The 16,786-nt window shown below is 40.9% G+C and overlaps 1 protein-coding gene across 3 annotated transcripts in view; it reads left to right on the top strand.

Moving 5' to 3' along the window:
- Nucleotides 1-6,191: 6,191 nt before the first annotated feature.
- AFF4 (ALF transcription elongation factor 4) overlaps nucleotides 6,192-16,786 on the top strand; it is a 92,393-nt gene continuing 81,798 nt past the window's right edge. For all 3 annotated transcript variants that reach the window (XM_077911644.1, XM_077911645.1, XM_077911643.1), the window contains exon 1: nucleotides 6,192-6,583. The gene's annotated coding sequence lies outside the window, so the exon portion shown is untranslated. The remainder of the gene's footprint in view (nucleotides 6,584-16,786) is intronic.

The raw sequence follows: 16,786 nt of genomic DNA, 5'->3' as shown, positions 1-16,786 counted from the left end.
TTCTTTTTAGTAATGAGTAGTATTTTGTTGCATGGATATATCAAATTTGTTGATCTAGTCATATATATATTATATATATATTTAAATATATATATATTTAAAGATTTTATTTATTTATTCATGAGAGACACAGAGAGGCAGAGACACTGGCAGAGGGAGAAGCAGGCTCCATGCAAGGAGCCTGATGTGGGACTCAATTCTGGATCCCGGGATCACGCCCTGAACTGAAGGCAGGCGTTCAATTGCTAAGCCACCAAGGTGCCCTGATCTAGTCATATATTAATGGACATTTAGACTGTTTCCATTTTGGGACTCTTACAAATAAAGGTATTGTGAACATTCATGTACAGGTCTTTGCATGGATGTATGTTTTCATTTCTACCGGGACAAGTCCTAGCATGGATAATGAAATATACTATGAACCCTAAAGCAACCAAAAAAATGACAAAACAAAGAGCTATAGCTAATAACCAAACAAGGAGATAAATGAATCTTAAAAAAAAAAAAGAAAGAAAGTAAAGGAGAAAAAAGACAGCAAAAATCAAAAGGAACAATTAGACCAAAAAATAAGATGGTAGATTTAAACCTAGTCACATCAATAATCTCATTAAATATGAGTGGTCTAAACATTCCAATTAAAAGGTAGGGATTATCAGATTGGATGAAAGCGTAAGACATTCTGCCAACCAGAAATCCACAAATAGACATGCCAACACCAATAAACAGAAAATTAGAGAGCACGTATTATAAAATGAATTAGATTTTTAAAAAATATTTTATTTACTCATGAGAGACACAGAGAGACAGAGAGGCAGAGACATAGGTAGAGGGAGAAGCAGGCTCCATGCAGGGAGCCTGATGTGGGACTCAATACTGGGACTCTGGGATCACACCCTGAGCCAAAGGCAGACTTCAACCGCTGAGCCACCACTGAGCCACCCAGGCATCCCGAATAAGATTTTTTTTTTTTATAATGAAGTAGATTTAAGAAGAAAACATCACCAGGGCTAAAGAAGATGATTTTATGTGATAATATGATCATCTTATCAAGAGGACATAATAATCCTAAATATGTATGCACCTTATACTAGATCTTGAAACTATATAAAGTAAAATTGATAGAAATAAATTCATAAGTATAGAGATTTCAATATCCATACTCAATAATTGACAAAACAAGCACATGCAAAACCAGGAAGGATAAGGAAAACAAACAACTCAATTTGGTATAATTAGCATTTATAGAACACTACCCAATAATAGCAGAATATACCATCTTTTCAAAGTGCGCTCAGAACATTTACTAAGATATATTTACCAAGGTAGCCCATATTCCTGATCATAAGTCAAGTCTTAAAAAATAGATAAGTATTTAAGTCATGCAAGGTATATACAAAGCATATATGACCATAGTGGAATTATTTTTTTAAGATTTTATTTATTTATTCGAGACACAGAGAGGCAGAGACACAGGCAGAGGTAGAAGCAGGCTACATGCAGAGAGCCTGATGTGAGACTCAATCTGGGGACTGTGGGATCACCCCATGAGCCCAAGGCAGACACTCAGCCGCTGAACCACCCAGGCCTCACGACCATAGTGGAATTAAACTAGAAATCAATAACAGAAGTATTTTTAGAAAATCTCCCAGGGCATGGAAACTGAATATTACACTTTTTAAAAAATATATTTTATGTATTTATTTGAGAGAGAAAGAGACATGAGCGGGGGCGGGGGGGGGGGGTGCGGGGGGAATGGGCAGAGGGAAAGGAAGAAACACGTTCCTCACCCAGCAGGAAGCCCTATGCAGGGCTTTATCCCAGAACCCTCAGATCATTATCTCAGCCCAAGTCAGAAGCTTAACCAACTGAGCCCTCAGGCACCCCTGAATTACACTTCTATACAACCCATGGATCAAAGAACTCAAAAGGAAAATTAGGAAGTATTTTTAACTAACCAAAGATGAAAGCAAAACATACCAGTATTTGTGAGATGCCTCTAAAGCAGTCCCTAGGGGAAATTTGTAGCATTAAGTATTAGGAAAAAAGAAAGTTCTCAAATCCATGATTTCAGCTTGCACCTTTAAAAAGTAGGAAAAAGAAAAAAATCACAAAATAAGCAGGAGAAAAGAAATAATTAAGATCAGAGCAGAGATCAATGAAATAGAAAATGGACAAACAAGAGTCAATAATCCAAATGATCCTACAAGATTAGTCAAATTGATAAACCTCTAGCCAGAATGCTCAGGATAAAAACAGAGAAGGTACAAATTACTAGTATCAGGAATGAGAAAGATGACATTACTACATTTCCATAGATATTAAAAAGATAATAAGAGAATAGTGTAATTTTATTAATTTAATAAATGAAATGAAACAAAAGTTACTTGAAAGCCAAAGAAGTTTCACTCAAGAATGAACAGATGATTTAAATACTCATATTTATAAAGAAGTTGAATTTTCCCACAAACTCCATTCTTAAAGTGTTTTTATGCTTTTTTTTTTTTTTTAAAGATTTGTTCATTTTAGAGAAAAAGAGAGCATGTGTAAGCGGGGGGGAGAAGCAGTGGGGGAAGGAAAAGGAGGAGGGGAAAGAATCTCAAGCAGAATCTGCACTGGGCATGGAGCCTGTGTACGATTCTCTCTTCCTCTGCCCCTCTCCCTCTCTAAAAATTTTTTAAAAATTAAAAAAACCAGAACTCTACTCAGAATTGCTACTGAACAATATATGTTGAATACTTTGTTAAAATCTTCCACATAAATAAAATAATCGTATAATTTCTTTGAGTTTTATTTTTTTTCTCTTATAGCTATATGGTTGGTATTTTCTACTATTTCTCCATTCTGTGCAGTTGATGTACATTCTGGAATATAAAAATAGAGCCAGAAAATTCACTTTTTAAAAATGGATGCATCTGATTAAATACAATGATAGAGTATTAAAATGTTACCTATTGAAAAATAATTCTAGGAATTTTTTTCTCTTATTGCTGAAAGAGAAGGAAATTCTTTTTTCTTTTTAAAGATTATTTATTTATTTATGAGAGAGAGACAGAGATACAGGCAGAGGGAGAAGCAGGTTCCATGCAGGGAGCCCGATGTGGGACTCGATTCCGGGTCTCCAGGATCACACCCCGGGCCGAAGGCAGCACCAAACGGCTGAGCCACCCGGGCTGCCCTCTTTTCTTTTTTTTAAAGATTTTATTTATTTATTCATGAGAGACACAGGCAGAGGGAGAAGCAAGCTCTATGCAGGGAGCCCAATGCAGAACTCAATCCCCGAACCCCATCACACCCTGAGCCAAAGGCAGATGCTGAACTGCTGAGCCACCCAGGCATCCCAGGAAGGAAGTTCTTCTTTGCAGTATATTGCCAAAAAAAGTCTCCATTTTTTATCCTCAGTCCCCCTTTATTGGTTTTTAAGTAAGGTCCTCATTTTGTATTGAAAAGTTATTATGATCCTTTACAGAACAAAAAGCATATTATCATCTGGTTAACCAAATAACATTTATTCCAAAATAAGAAAAGGAACCTTCTTGTAAAGTTTATTAAATATCAGTTTGCATCTTAGTACTTCTTCAATTATTGTATAAAGGGATAATCTTTCTTTTACTTCTTCCTAGGCAAAATTTCAAAGAAAGCAAATAAAATTGGCTCAACTACTATGGAGGACAATTTGGCAATATCTATCAAAATTAAAAATACCTTTTGATCTAAAGGTTCCAGTCTAAGGATTTATTGGAATAGTTGCCCATTATATGCTGTAATTAGTTTCAGTTGCTGCTTAGTTTGTGATAGTATGGCTTGGCAACAACCTATATGTCCACCTATAGGGGATTGACTAATAAAACAACTGTGGTACTTGCATATAATGGAAAGCACCATATATTGCTAGTAGGAAGAATGAAGCAGTTCTTTATGTAATGATATGTGATGATGTATAAAAGCAGAAAAGAATGTTCACCTTTAGCCCAGAGAGGTGACCTATACCCTGCAGTTTCGATAAGGATCAAACATGGGCTGGCTGCTACATTCTTAAGGGGTCTCATGACTCCCTGTAAATCTCACCGAAAGTTAATATCGAGCTGAATGATAAGCACCAGAGAAATCTTCCAAAACTAGTTTTATGAGTAGAAATTCGAGGAAGACATTTGGTATCTAATACTTCCTGCACATCCCCTCCCCCTTGAGCTCTACACATATCACCATTGGCTTCATATAGTAAAAGTGCAGCTCCCTCTGTCCACAGGTCCCATACTCATGCTACAATAAAAGCACGTTTTTTTTTTTTTTTTGCACTGAAAACATCTCAAGAATTCTTTCTCAGCCATTCACTTGCTGTCCCACATCAATAAGGAAGGATTCCAGGATATTTTAAACAAGAAAAGGACCTTAACAGTATATGTAGTACATTATCTTTCCTGTAAAAAAGAGGCATGAGCATATTTTCATGTTTATTTATAACATATCTTGGGAGGGATACATTAGAAAATGCTAAATGATTGCCTCCAAGACTACCGAAGTTGAAGGGTAGGGATGGGAGCAGGAATTATTTTTCAATCTTATAGTCCCTTTTTGAATTTTGCATTTATACATTTCCTCATGTATATACATATATAGATGAGATCTATTTGAATAGTGAAGCTTAAACAATAATAGGTGGTCAGTTCAGAATTTTTCCTTTAAGATTTTATTTATTTGAAAGAGGGAGAGAGAAGCCCAAAGGGAAAGGAAGAAGCAGGCTCCGGGAGGGAGCCCCATGTGGGACTTGATCCCACGAGTCTGGGATCATGACCTGAGCCAAAGGCAGACGCCTAACCGACTGAGCCACCCAGGCGCTCCAGTTCAGATTTTTAAAAAGAAAAAAAGAAACAAAACAAAACTTCTATTGATACTGGTGAATTACCAGTCAGGGCTGATAAAAACATTTTCAATATGCACATTCCTTATGATAGTTTATCACAAAGCTCCTCGATAACCTTAAACCGAAAGAAAAAAAAGAAAGAAAAGAAAAGAAAAGAAAAGAAGAAAAGAAAAGAAAGACTTAAACCGGGCGCCTGGGTGGCTCAGTGGTTGAGCATGCCGTCAGCTCAGGTAGTGATCCAGGGTCCTGGGATCCGGTCCTGCATCAGGCTCCCCACAGGGGAGCCTGCTTTTCCCTCTGCCTATGTCTCTGCCTCTCTCTGTATATCTTTCATGAATAAATAAAATGTTAAAGAAAAAAAAAATCTTGAATCTTATCAAAAGCAATCTCTAAAATGCTTTTTTCAAAATCAGTAGAAAGTCAAACAAAACGAAACACAGCTTCCTGAGGCCTTTTCACACAAAGAAAACCGGTAAGAGGCAGGAGATTATAAAATGTTTTTCAAATAATGAGCCAGAGGTAGACTCTCTGCAGTTACCAAACTGGGTTCTATGAGACCCTTTGAAAATTCCGTCTGGTCTGTAACTATTATTTTACTCTCAATTAAATTACAGCTTGCCCCGACCGTAAGGACGTTAGGAGACGAAGGAGGAGTGTTGAAATGATATCCTAAAGAACAGTAGTAGTGGCAGAAGATGTTCGGATGACGAAGAGGGGCTGGCGAGGCTCCCTGGGTGAAGTTCGAGTGAGGGTCTAACTAAGCCCCGTCCTGCGGCCAGTCCCCGCCGGGGACTTCCTTCCTCGGCCGACCTGCTGAGGGCTGCCGGACTGGGGCGCGGACCTTAGCCCCCGGGAGGCCGGCCGCCCGACCTCCGTCCCCTGGGCCCCAGAACTGGTAGATCCGGCTCGGCCCGTCCCCGCCCTTGCGAACCTCGGTAGCGGCTACGTGCACGGGAGGGGGCGCGCGTCGCGATCTGCAGGCTGGGTCCTGCCCGACCGCCCCGCCACGCCTCGCCCTGCGCGGCCGCCGCGCCCGCAGCTCGGGCCTAGGCCCAACGGGGCCGGTGCTCCCGCCCGCCCGGGAGGGCCCGGCCCGCCAGCCGCGCACGTCACCACCCCCGCGTCGCCTCCCGTCACCGCAGGCCCGCCGGCCCCCGCAGCCCCCCGCAGCCCCCCGCTCTCCTGGAGGGGAGGGGCGGGGCGGGGCGGGGCGGGGCGGGGCGCGGCGTCGTCACGTGACGCCTCGCCCCCGCCCGGCCCCGGTCACATGGGTGGCACGGCCGCTGCGTCAGTCCCAGTCCTGGCTGCGGGAGCCGAGCCGCCGTCGCCGCCGCCGCCTCCGCCTCCCGCGGACGGGGCGGGGATCCCGGTGCCAGGTCCGCGTCGGCCCGCCCCTGCCGCCTCAGTCGGCCGTCCCGGGCTGGGCCCGACCGTCATGGAGCGGGGCGGGACCTCCGCATGTTCCGTGTAAGGCGCGTCGCCGCCGCCGCCGCCGCCGCCCCCGCCTGCGCCTTTCCAGACCTCCCGAACCGCCGCCGCCGCCGCCGCCGCCTCCGTCGCCGCCCGGAGCCCGGAGCCCCTCGCCCTTGGCAGCCTGTCGCCGCCGCCACCCCACCCCCCTTCCCGGGCGGGCTCGAATGCGCGTCCCGTGAAGGTGCAGGCCCGGCGCCGCCGCTGCCGCAGCTGGGAGATGGTTCGGGCCTAGCGGAGCAGCGATCGGAGGTGAGAGGGGCCGACGGAACTGACTGAGGGCCGGGCCGGGCCTGGCCGCCGGGTGGGGGCGGGGGCGACGGGAGAACCGGGTCCGCCTGCGGTTCTGGGAGACCTTCCAGGCCGGGGCTGCTCCATCCGGCTTCGCTTCTCTCCTGCTCGTTTCACCTCCCCCCTGCCCCCGCCCTCGACAAGAAAAAAAATAAAATAAAATAAATAATAATAATAAATAAGGCTAACCCATCCTAACCGAAATTCCCAGAAATCCTCCTTTTGGCCGTTTCTCCTTTCCGCTTTCGTTTCTCAGTCCATTCCTGCCCTCACAAATGCCGTCGACTGATTTGTTACTTTTTAATACCCTCCTCAATTGGAAGTTATTTCTAGTTAAAGAGAAAATAGGCCTAGATGCTGGCTATCATTACCCAACTAGTTCTCGCTTTCCTTCTCGCGATCCTGCGCACGTCTCCCTCCCCCCCACCCCCACCTTCTCTGCAAAAAAAAAAAAAAAAAAAAAGGAAAAATTTCCACCTTCGTGTAGCGAAGGGGATTAACTAAAAATGGGAACGTGGAGGGGGGGTTGTAATACTTGAGTACCCTCCCCCCCTCCTCCTAACTTCGCCATCGGTCTGTTAGCTAGCTATCCCAATAGCTCATATTTGGATATTGATGTTTAGGCCTTTCCTCCAGCTGCCTGTGCCCGGGGTTAATCTCGTAATTGACGTCAGTGCTTTGTTCCTTCCACTTTGCTGTTCCCTTCCACTCTTTGAGGATGGATCATGGGGTATAGGACTTTGAGGAGTGTCCTTACTGCCTTTTCTCTCACAATGGATAGCATCTATAGGAAGTTGAAAGTACTAAGCTGAAATGCTCGTGTGTGGAGTTGAACTAAGACGAAGAGTTCGATTTACGGTTCTCGTAGTCAGTTGCAATTCAGAATCGTGCGATCTCTTTCCTGATGGCCTTGTGGAAATTTTAAATTAGGGCCGGTACCTTTTTCAGGGACCGGTATCTGTCTTGACGGAATCTAAGCTCTCCGTGCCCGTGAATAAGATGTTTGTAAACGTGACGTTTAAAATAGGTGTTGATTTTTGGGGACTCAGGTATTTAAAAGCTCAAAGCTTTGTTTCCATATTGATTCTGCAAAAGCTTTGAAAAGTGCTTTTGTTATTCAACTCTACTGTGACATCAAAATTGGAATATTTATGAGAATTTTCTTAATTAGGCATTTGATAAAGAGGCTTTGTGGCCTCTGAATCTGCTTGGAATCATCTTTGGTCATATGTGCATAAAGAAGTATTGGCAAGTGGCCACTTGGTTTTTAACAAAGCTGGCTTCTTTAAATTTCTCGTGTTGGTTTTCCTTGTTCGTCACCGCGTCTTTGGTTCTCTAAACATAAAAAAAAAAAAAAAACCCTCAAGAAGTTATTTTTAATTATCTTTTAGAGTCACTTTACTTGGACTCGATAATTTTTTATTTATTCATTTTTAATATCAGCAGTTTCATTCAGTTTGTGGTGGCTTGCCTGCTAATGACTTTGGTTTTTGTTAGCTCTGCAGGAACGGTAGGCAGATTCTATTTTAAATAAAATTTTGCGTCAAATGGGGACAAGATAGGATGTCTGTGAATGGCCTAATCTTTACCGTCTGTGTTAATTGGAAAGTGCTCTACAGTTTTGGGGTGTAAAGATGATTGTACGGTGCTTTGCTGAAGCTCTGTGATTAAGAATTCCTAAAGATAGAATATTTTCATTCATGTTCACTTTCTACTTGTGAGATGAAATAACATTCCCTGTGTTCCTGAGTTATTGTATGCCTTTTGTAACAGTTGATACATTCTCTTGTGTTGTAATTTTTTTATAGGTCCGTTGTAGTATGTTTAGAACAATAACTATATTTATATCTTCCGGATCCCCCCAGTATTTAACACAGCTATTGAATTTGAGTGTGATATCCAACCTAAGATTTCATAGGAGGGTATTCTAAAGAAAACTGTATGAGCAAGTGGTCAGTATTACAGGGGAAAAAGTGACTGTCAGCTGCAGAAGATGACAGAAGATGAAGCCTTCTAAAAGTTTTTTATCTTACCTTTTTTGAAGAGTTAAGGTAAATGTCATGGCTTTATGTGTACCTGAGAGGAACAAAGAAAACAGGTATTTCTTCTTTTGTGGCCATCTACTACTGATTTAGAATGGAGTCCAAAATGTATGAGGCCTTCTCTTTGTAGTATTTTTCATAAAATCAAAGAGGCGTTCTTGCAAGTATTGAAGACACACATCGACAATGATCTAGAAGTGCTGTGTGTATTATAAAAGTTGATGACTTAGGTTTTATTTTTTTAATTTTATCTCTATTCTCCAAGTATCTTACTATGAAAACTTTCCTTGTGTCAACTATACTCAAAAAATTTTTTTTAACTTTCCAATGTAATGTAAAGGTTTCCCAGCTTTTAAACTCCCAATCCTCACTTTATTTTACTCATTTCCTTTTTCATTTCCTCTGATAAGTGGAGACGATTATATTTGATTTCTGGGAGGGTGTGTCCCCATTTCAGTTATTGTGAAATAAGGTGTAGTCGGTGATTAAAGACTGCTTAAAGCTAACCTCGCTTTGCTGCTTTTTCCTTTGCTTTAAGAAAAGCACCCCAACTTGTAGTAAGTTTTAATACTCATCATGGTTGTTTGAAGTGATCTCTAGTGTAGTACATGGAAGAGGATGTAATAAACATGACAGTTACTGAGTTTTGGCTGATTATCTGCATTCCTGTTTGTCTTGATGTTCATTTTCACTGGCATCATGTTATAAGAATTTTAATGGTCTTGGTGAACAGAAAATATTAGAACCACTGAATTCATTTCCAAAATATTCCAAAAACATTTTAACATTGGGACTACTTATTAATTCTGTTTTTGAAAGAAAAAATGATTTAAAATCTACCTTCTTCAAATGGCTAAAATCGAAAACTCAAGAAACAACAAGCGTTGGTGATGATGAGAAGGAACCCTTGTTCACTGTTGGTGGGAATGCAAACTGGTATAGCCACTGTGGAAAACAGTATTTCATCAAAAAAATTAAAAAATGGAACCATCCTGCAATTCAGTAATCGTACCACTGGGTATTTACCCAAAGAATATGAAAACACTAATTCAGAGGGATATATACACTTCTGTGTTTATTGCAGTATTATTTGCAATAGCCAAACTATGGAAGCAGCCCAAGTATCCATTGATAGATGAATGGATAAAGAGGATATGAGTGTCTGTGTGTGTATGTATGTACACACACAATGGAGTATTACTCAGCCATAAAAAGAATCCAGTCTTGTCATTTGCAACAACATGGTTGGAGCTAGAGAGTATAATGCTAAGTGAAGTGAGTCAGAGAAAGAAAAATACCATCTGATTTCACTAATATATGAAATTTAAGAAACAAAACAAAGGAAAGAGAAAAGAAGAGAGACAAACCAGAAAACAGACTAACTCTAGAGAATAAACAGACGGTTACCAGTGGGGAGGTGGGTGGCAGGAATGGGTGAAATAGGTGAAGGGGATTAGGCATGTGCTTGTCTTTAAAAAAAAAAAAAAAATTCCCATATAGTTAACATATAGTGCACTTGCACATGGTACTGTGCAAGAGGAGTACAGTTGTTTAGATGAGCACCTGCATAATGTATGGAACTGTTGAATCACTATGTTGTATACTTGAAACTAATACAGCATTGTATGTTAACTACAGTAGAATTAAAAAAAAAATCAGTAGATACAACCAAAAAAAAAAAAATAAAGTCTATCTGCTTCATCAGCTATACTTTATTTAAAATCTGTAACCTGAGGAATATTCTGAAGGAAGGCATTTCATGTAACTGTGCCTCTTTTGGAGTGCCAGTGAACCATGGTGGGAGCTTTTGGGTGAGTAGACAGAGCTTATTATTGGGTACCATTTTAAACTAATTTTTTTGATTATTTCCTAGGATGAGTAAAAGAACCTAATGCATTGTTTTTCCAAAGTTATGTGTGTGTGGCAGGGAAAATGAGGGATTCATGTGAATAGATTGCCCTGGAAAGCCAGTATGGTTTCACTACCAGGTAGTGTCATGATCTATCCTGGGACTACGTTTCCTGGGGCTGCTTTAGGGCTGAATGGGTCTCTTGATTTTGTTAAATAACCTTTTTTTTTTTTTTTTTTTTTTTACTCATGACACACACACACAGAGGCAGAAGGAGAAGTAGGCTCCACACAGGGAGCCCGATGTGGGACTTGATCCCGGGTCTCCAGGATCACGCCCTGGACTGAAGGCGGCGCCAAACCGCTGAGCAACCCGGGCTGCCCTGTTAAATAACTTTTAACTTTGACTTTTCTTGTCATTATTATGGTAGTGATAGTTTTATGGAGAGGTGAGTATAGGCCAATGCTCTGGATTGACAGGCCTTCCCACCCCTTTGCAGTTGCTTCTATTTCTTCCATCTGGAATATCACTTTTTTTTTTTTTTTTTTTTGGAATATCACTTTTCCTCTCTTGTTCTCTACATGTTAAAGTTTTGTTGTCTTTTATTTATTTATTTATTTATTGCCTTTTTAAAAAATTTCTTTTTTATTGGAGTTCAACTTGTCAACATACAGCATATAACCCAGTGCTCATCCCATCAAGTGCCCCCCTCAATGCCCGTCACCGTCTTTTAAAACTCAGTTCAAGTACCATTGTCTTCCTAAAGCTTTGCTTGACTCCCCTCACTACTCCCCTTAACATCTACCTTCTTTGAATCTTTCCATCACTTTGTATCTTTCTTGTTTTGTTAACTATGGACTATAGCCTGCTGGGTAACACTAACATAGTGTATCAGGGAAGACATAACTAGTAAAATAAAGACTGTATAATACTATTTTAGTATGTATTCCTAAAAAAAATAAGGATAAAAATGATAATCTAATCTTTCACTGAAGAAATTAATACCAATTTCTTAGTATCAACACATATCTAGTCAGTATGCAAATTTCCCTGATTACAATTTTTGTTTAACAGTTTGTTTGAAATAGGATCCAAATAGAGATCATATCTTTTTGTTCTTTTTTTTTTTCAGGATTTTTAAAAATTAAATTAAATTTTATTATTTTTTATAATAAATTTATTTTGTTCAATTTACCAACATACAGAATAACACCCAGTGCTCATCCCGTCAAGTGCCCCCCTCAGTGCCCGTCACCCATTCACCCCCACCCCCCACCCTCCTCCCCTTCCACCACCCCCTAGTTCGTTTCCCAGAGTTAGGAGTCTTTCTGTTCTGTCTCCCTTTCTGATATTTCCCACACATTTCTTCTCCCTTCCCTTCTATTCCCTTTCACTATTATTTATATTCCCCAAATGAATGAGACCATATAATGTTTGTCCTTCTCCGATTGACTTATTTCACTCAGTATAATACCCTCCAGTTCCATCAACATTGAAGCAAATGGTGGGTATTTGTCGTTTCTAATAGCTGAGTAATATTCCATTGTATACATAGACCACATCTTCTTTATCCATTCATCTTTCGATGGACACCGAGGCTCCTTCCACAGTTTGGCTATTGTGGACATTGCTGCTAGAAACATCGGGGTGCAGGTGTCCCGGCATTTCATTGCATCTGAGTCTTTGGGGTAAATCCCCAACAGTGCAATTGCTGGGTCTTAGGGCAGGTCTATTTTTACCTCTTTGAGGAACCTCCACACAGTTTTCCAGAGTGGCTGCACCAGTTCACATTCCCACCAACAGTGTAAGAGGGTTCCCTTTTCTCCGCATCCTCTCCAACATTTGTGGTTTCCTGCCTTGTTAATTTTCCCCATTCTCACTGGTGTGAGGTGGTATCTCATTGTGGTTTTGATTTGTATTTCCCTGATGGCAAGTGATGCAGAGCATTTTCTCATGTGCGTGTTGGCCATGTCTGTGTCTTCCTCTGTGAGATTTCTGTTCATGTCTTTTGCCTTATTTCATGATTGGATTGTTTGTTTCTTTGGTGTTGAGTTTAATAAGTTCTTTATAGATCTTGGAAACTAGCCCTTTATCTGATACATCATTTGCAAATATCTTCTCCCATTCTGTAGGTTGTCTTTTAGTTTTGTTGACTATATCCTTTGCTGTGCAAAAGCTTCTTATCTTGATGAAGTCCCAATAGTTCATTTTTGCTTTTGTTTCTTTTGCCTTTGTGATATCTTTTTGTTCTTATCCTTAGTCCTATATAATTTGTTGTTAAAGAGGCCACATCTTTGCTCTATGAGAATTCTCAGTCTAGACTGTGCTGATTGCATCCTTGTGGTTTCATGTAATATGTTCCTCAGTCCCTTTTTTCCCCTATTAGTTGTTACATCTAGAAGCTTGATCTGATTGAGGCTTGAATTTTTTTTTTAAAGATTTTATTTATTTATTCATGAGAGACACACAGAGAAAGAGAGAGAGGCAGAGACACAGGCAGAGGGAAAAGCAGGCTCCATGCAGGGAGCCTGATGTGGGACTCGATTCCAGAATCACGCCCTGGGCCGAAGGCAGGTGCTAAACTGCTGAGCCACTCAGGGATCCCTGAGGCTTGAATTTTTAAGTAAACTGTGCTGAATATGGGGCTAGAATTCACGACCCTGAAATCAAGAGTCACATGCTCTACTAACTGAACCAGCCAGGCACCCTGAGGCTTGAATTCTTTTTTTTGTTTTGTTTTTTTTTAATTGCAAGATTACTTCATGGGTGGTGTTGTGTACTTCCTCTATACTCTTAAACCTTCAGCCTGGTTTCTCATCCTGCCAGTGAAATTGTTATTACCAAGGCCACCTGTGACTTCTGTATTTCCAAATTGTATAGTCATTGCTTACTCCTTTACCTCTTTCTCTACTTTTATAAATTTTTAAAAATATTTATTTATTTATTTATTTGAGAGAGGAGGAGAGAGCATGAGCAGGGATGGGGAGGTAGAGGGAGAAGCTGACTCCCTGCTGAGCAGGAAGCCCAATTTGGGGCTTGGTCCCAGGGTCCCAGGGTATTGGGATCCCCACCTGAGCTGAAGGCAGATGCATAACTGCTTAATCACCTGAGCCACCCAGGTGCCTTCTACTTGCTTTTGTTAACCATTTCCTTCCTGATATTTTCTTCCTTGATTTTTATGACTGTCCCTTTTCTGCCTTTCTGCCTACCAGTTGCTTTTTTTTGCAGACTATTCTACTAATCCCTTGGTATTGATAATTCTGGATTTTAGCCTTGGCATTCTATTTTCAGTCTTCTGGATGATTTTTTAAAATTTTATTTTTTCATGAGAGACCCATAGAGATAGAGACATAGGCAGAGATAGAAGCAGGCTTCCTGTGGGGAGCCTGATGTGGGACTTGATCCCAGGACCCCAGGATCACAACCTGAGCCAAAGGCAGATGCTCAACCACTGAGCCACCCAGGTACCCCTCTTCTGGATGATCTTCTCCATTTATGTTGCTTCAGCCACCATCTCTAAGTGTTTGTGGGAACCGGAACTCTTTCATTCAACTGAATACCTCCCGTTAGATTACTCAGTAGGCCCTTTGTCTTAGTTAGGAGAGTGACATATATAAGCAAAAAAGAATTTATTGAGAATGTATCAGGTATCCAGTGAATTCTAAGAATGGCAATCAACCCATAGGAGGATGGCTAGTACTCAGGAACAGGTGGATCCAGAGCCTGTGAATGTGGTTAGGAGTATCTCTTTATTGCTCATTAGATGCTCCTTGTGTGTTCAGTTCTCCTTTGCTACAGACCAACTTTAACAGTAATGTCTTTTGAGTTATAAATTTTACGTCTTTTGCTATCAGAAAAAGACTGCCATGATTCTCAGTCCCACTTCCAGGAAAAGGACTCATTAAGTTACATGTTCATCTCTGGACCATAACTTTGGTTAGGGGGCTACGCCGTAATAACATGCTCTAACTGCAACATTTCAGAGTGAAGTGGAGTAAAGGACACCCTAAAACGTAGTTGTCCCCCTCATTTATCCCATGGCTGTTTAGTACATACACAGTCCTACTTTTTCTTACATATATATTTAGTATTTTTTAAACATAATCTGACTATCTGTATATACCAGCAAATTACTCTCATCTCTTCAATGGAGACAATGCAAAATCTATCTGGCTAACACATATAGAGGTCATTGTTCTCTGAGTCCAGATTTGAAAGGTGATATCCTTTGTTAATTGGGCCTAGATATGCTTTGTCAGTGTCTGAAAATTGTGGGCTAAATACTAAATTTAATCATTCCTGACCTAATATACAGTTGTTGAAGAAAAAGACAACAGACAAAACTAAAACTCTTAGGAGGGGAGGAAAGGAGGGAGGAAGGTGCCATTGTTCCAAAACTTATACATATCTTGCTGGGCAAGTGCAGTGTAAGGTAAATGGCAAAACCAGCCAGTTACATGGGCCTTCATTTGCTGTCCTACTTCCTTGCAAATGGAGTGAGTTCTTTGGTAAGCCAAATGAAGATTTTCATTTCTGTCAACTAGGATTATTTTCCTTGGATATTAAGGTTAACCCTGAAGACATCTGGAAGGAGTTTTATGGGAAGGCAGTTCTGTGTTGCCTTAGCACAAGGATCAGTAAAATATGGTTAGGCCCAGTGTTGCCTTTTGTATGACCTGTGAGCTGAAAATAGTTTTTACATTTTTATTTTTAAATCTTATTTATTTATTTTTTAAAAAGATTTTATTTATTCATGAGAGACAGAGAGAGAGAGAGAGGGGTAGAGACACAGGCAGAGGGAGAAGCAGGCTCCATGCAGGGAGCCCAACATGGGACTCGATCCCGGGTCTCCAGGATCACGTCCTGGGCTGAAGGTGGTGCTAAACCACTGAGCCACCTGGGCTGCCCTGGTTTTTACATTTTTTTATTTTTAAAGATTTTATTTATTTATTCATGAGAGACACACACAGAGAGGCAGAGACATAGGCAGAGGGAGAAGCAGGGAGCCCGACGTGGGACTCGATCCCGGATCTCCAGGATCACACCCTGGGCTGAAGGCGGCGCTAAAGCACTGAACCATCTGGGCTGCCCAGTTTTTACATTTTTAAATGGTGGGAAAAAATTATAGTATTTTGTGGCCTGTGAAAATGATAGGAAACTCACATTTCAGTGTCCATAAATAAAGTTTTATTGGAACACAGATGACACACCCATTTGTGTTTGTATTGTTTGTAGCTACTTTTGCTACTCCTATGACAGAGTAGACTAGTTGTGACTATAGGGCCTCAAAGCCTAAAATATTTACAATGTGGCTTTAAAAATGTTTGTCAGCTTCTGTCTTAGCATGCCTGTGGTAGATACTTGGGTTTGAGGATTGTTTCAGGATTCAATAGTTAGTCCCTATTTACTGTGGTGGTAGTTAGGGTTTTTTGATTGTAGAATGTGTGTGTATGTATATGAATAGATATAAATAAATTAAAAATATATAGGGGCACCTGGGTGGCTCAGTATTTCATGCATCGAACTCTTGATTTTGGCTCAGGTTGTGGTCTCAGGGTTGTAGGATCAGCTGCATTGGGCTCCACACTCAGTGGGGAGTCTACTTGGGATTCTCCTCTCCCTGTTGCTATGCCCCTTTCCCACCTCACACAGGCACGCTTGTGTTCTCTCTCTCTCAAATAAATAAATCTTTTACATATATACACATACACACATACACATATATGTATGAAACAGGTGTGATCTGGACATTGGCTTAGCTTTTTTAGTTAGGGATTCAAACTTCATGGAACCCTTCAGTTGTACCCTAAAGGTGAGGTGGATAGGGGCAAGAATTTTACAGAAAAGCTGGAGGAGATGTAAGGCTAGAGCTGATTAGATAGTCTCTATAAGTGTTCATCATGTAGAAATTAGCTCTAGTTCTAGTGCTTCTCAATCCCCAACCCCCAAATCCTCCACTTTCCCTGCTTTGGGGAACACACCACTGTCCTTGCTTTTTCAAGAAACCTACAAGTTGTTCTTGATTCTTTTGTTTTACTTCTGACATCTGGCTGGCCCCAAGATTCTACTTCCTTAACATCTTTGAATCTAAACCCTTTCTCTACATTATCTACATTCCTAGTATTACTTCCTAAATTCAGACTTTCGTTTCTCACCTTGATATTCCAACAGCCTTCTTGTTAGCTTCCTTACTTCTAGTAAAATAATCTACTCCACCCTGTATCATAGCACTCTTTCCCTCTAAATTACAAATCTGATTTTGTCATTTCTCTT

Source organism: Canis aureus, chromosome 10 (assembly GCF_053574225.1).
Source record: "Canis aureus isolate CA01 chromosome 10, VMU_Caureus_v.1.0, whole genome shotgun sequence".
Lineage (NCBI taxonomy): Eukaryota > Metazoa > Chordata > Mammalia > Carnivora > Canidae > Canis > Canis aureus.
The sequence above is the reverse complement of the archived record's forward strand: the minus strand, read 5'-3'. Positions and strand labels throughout refer to the sequence as shown.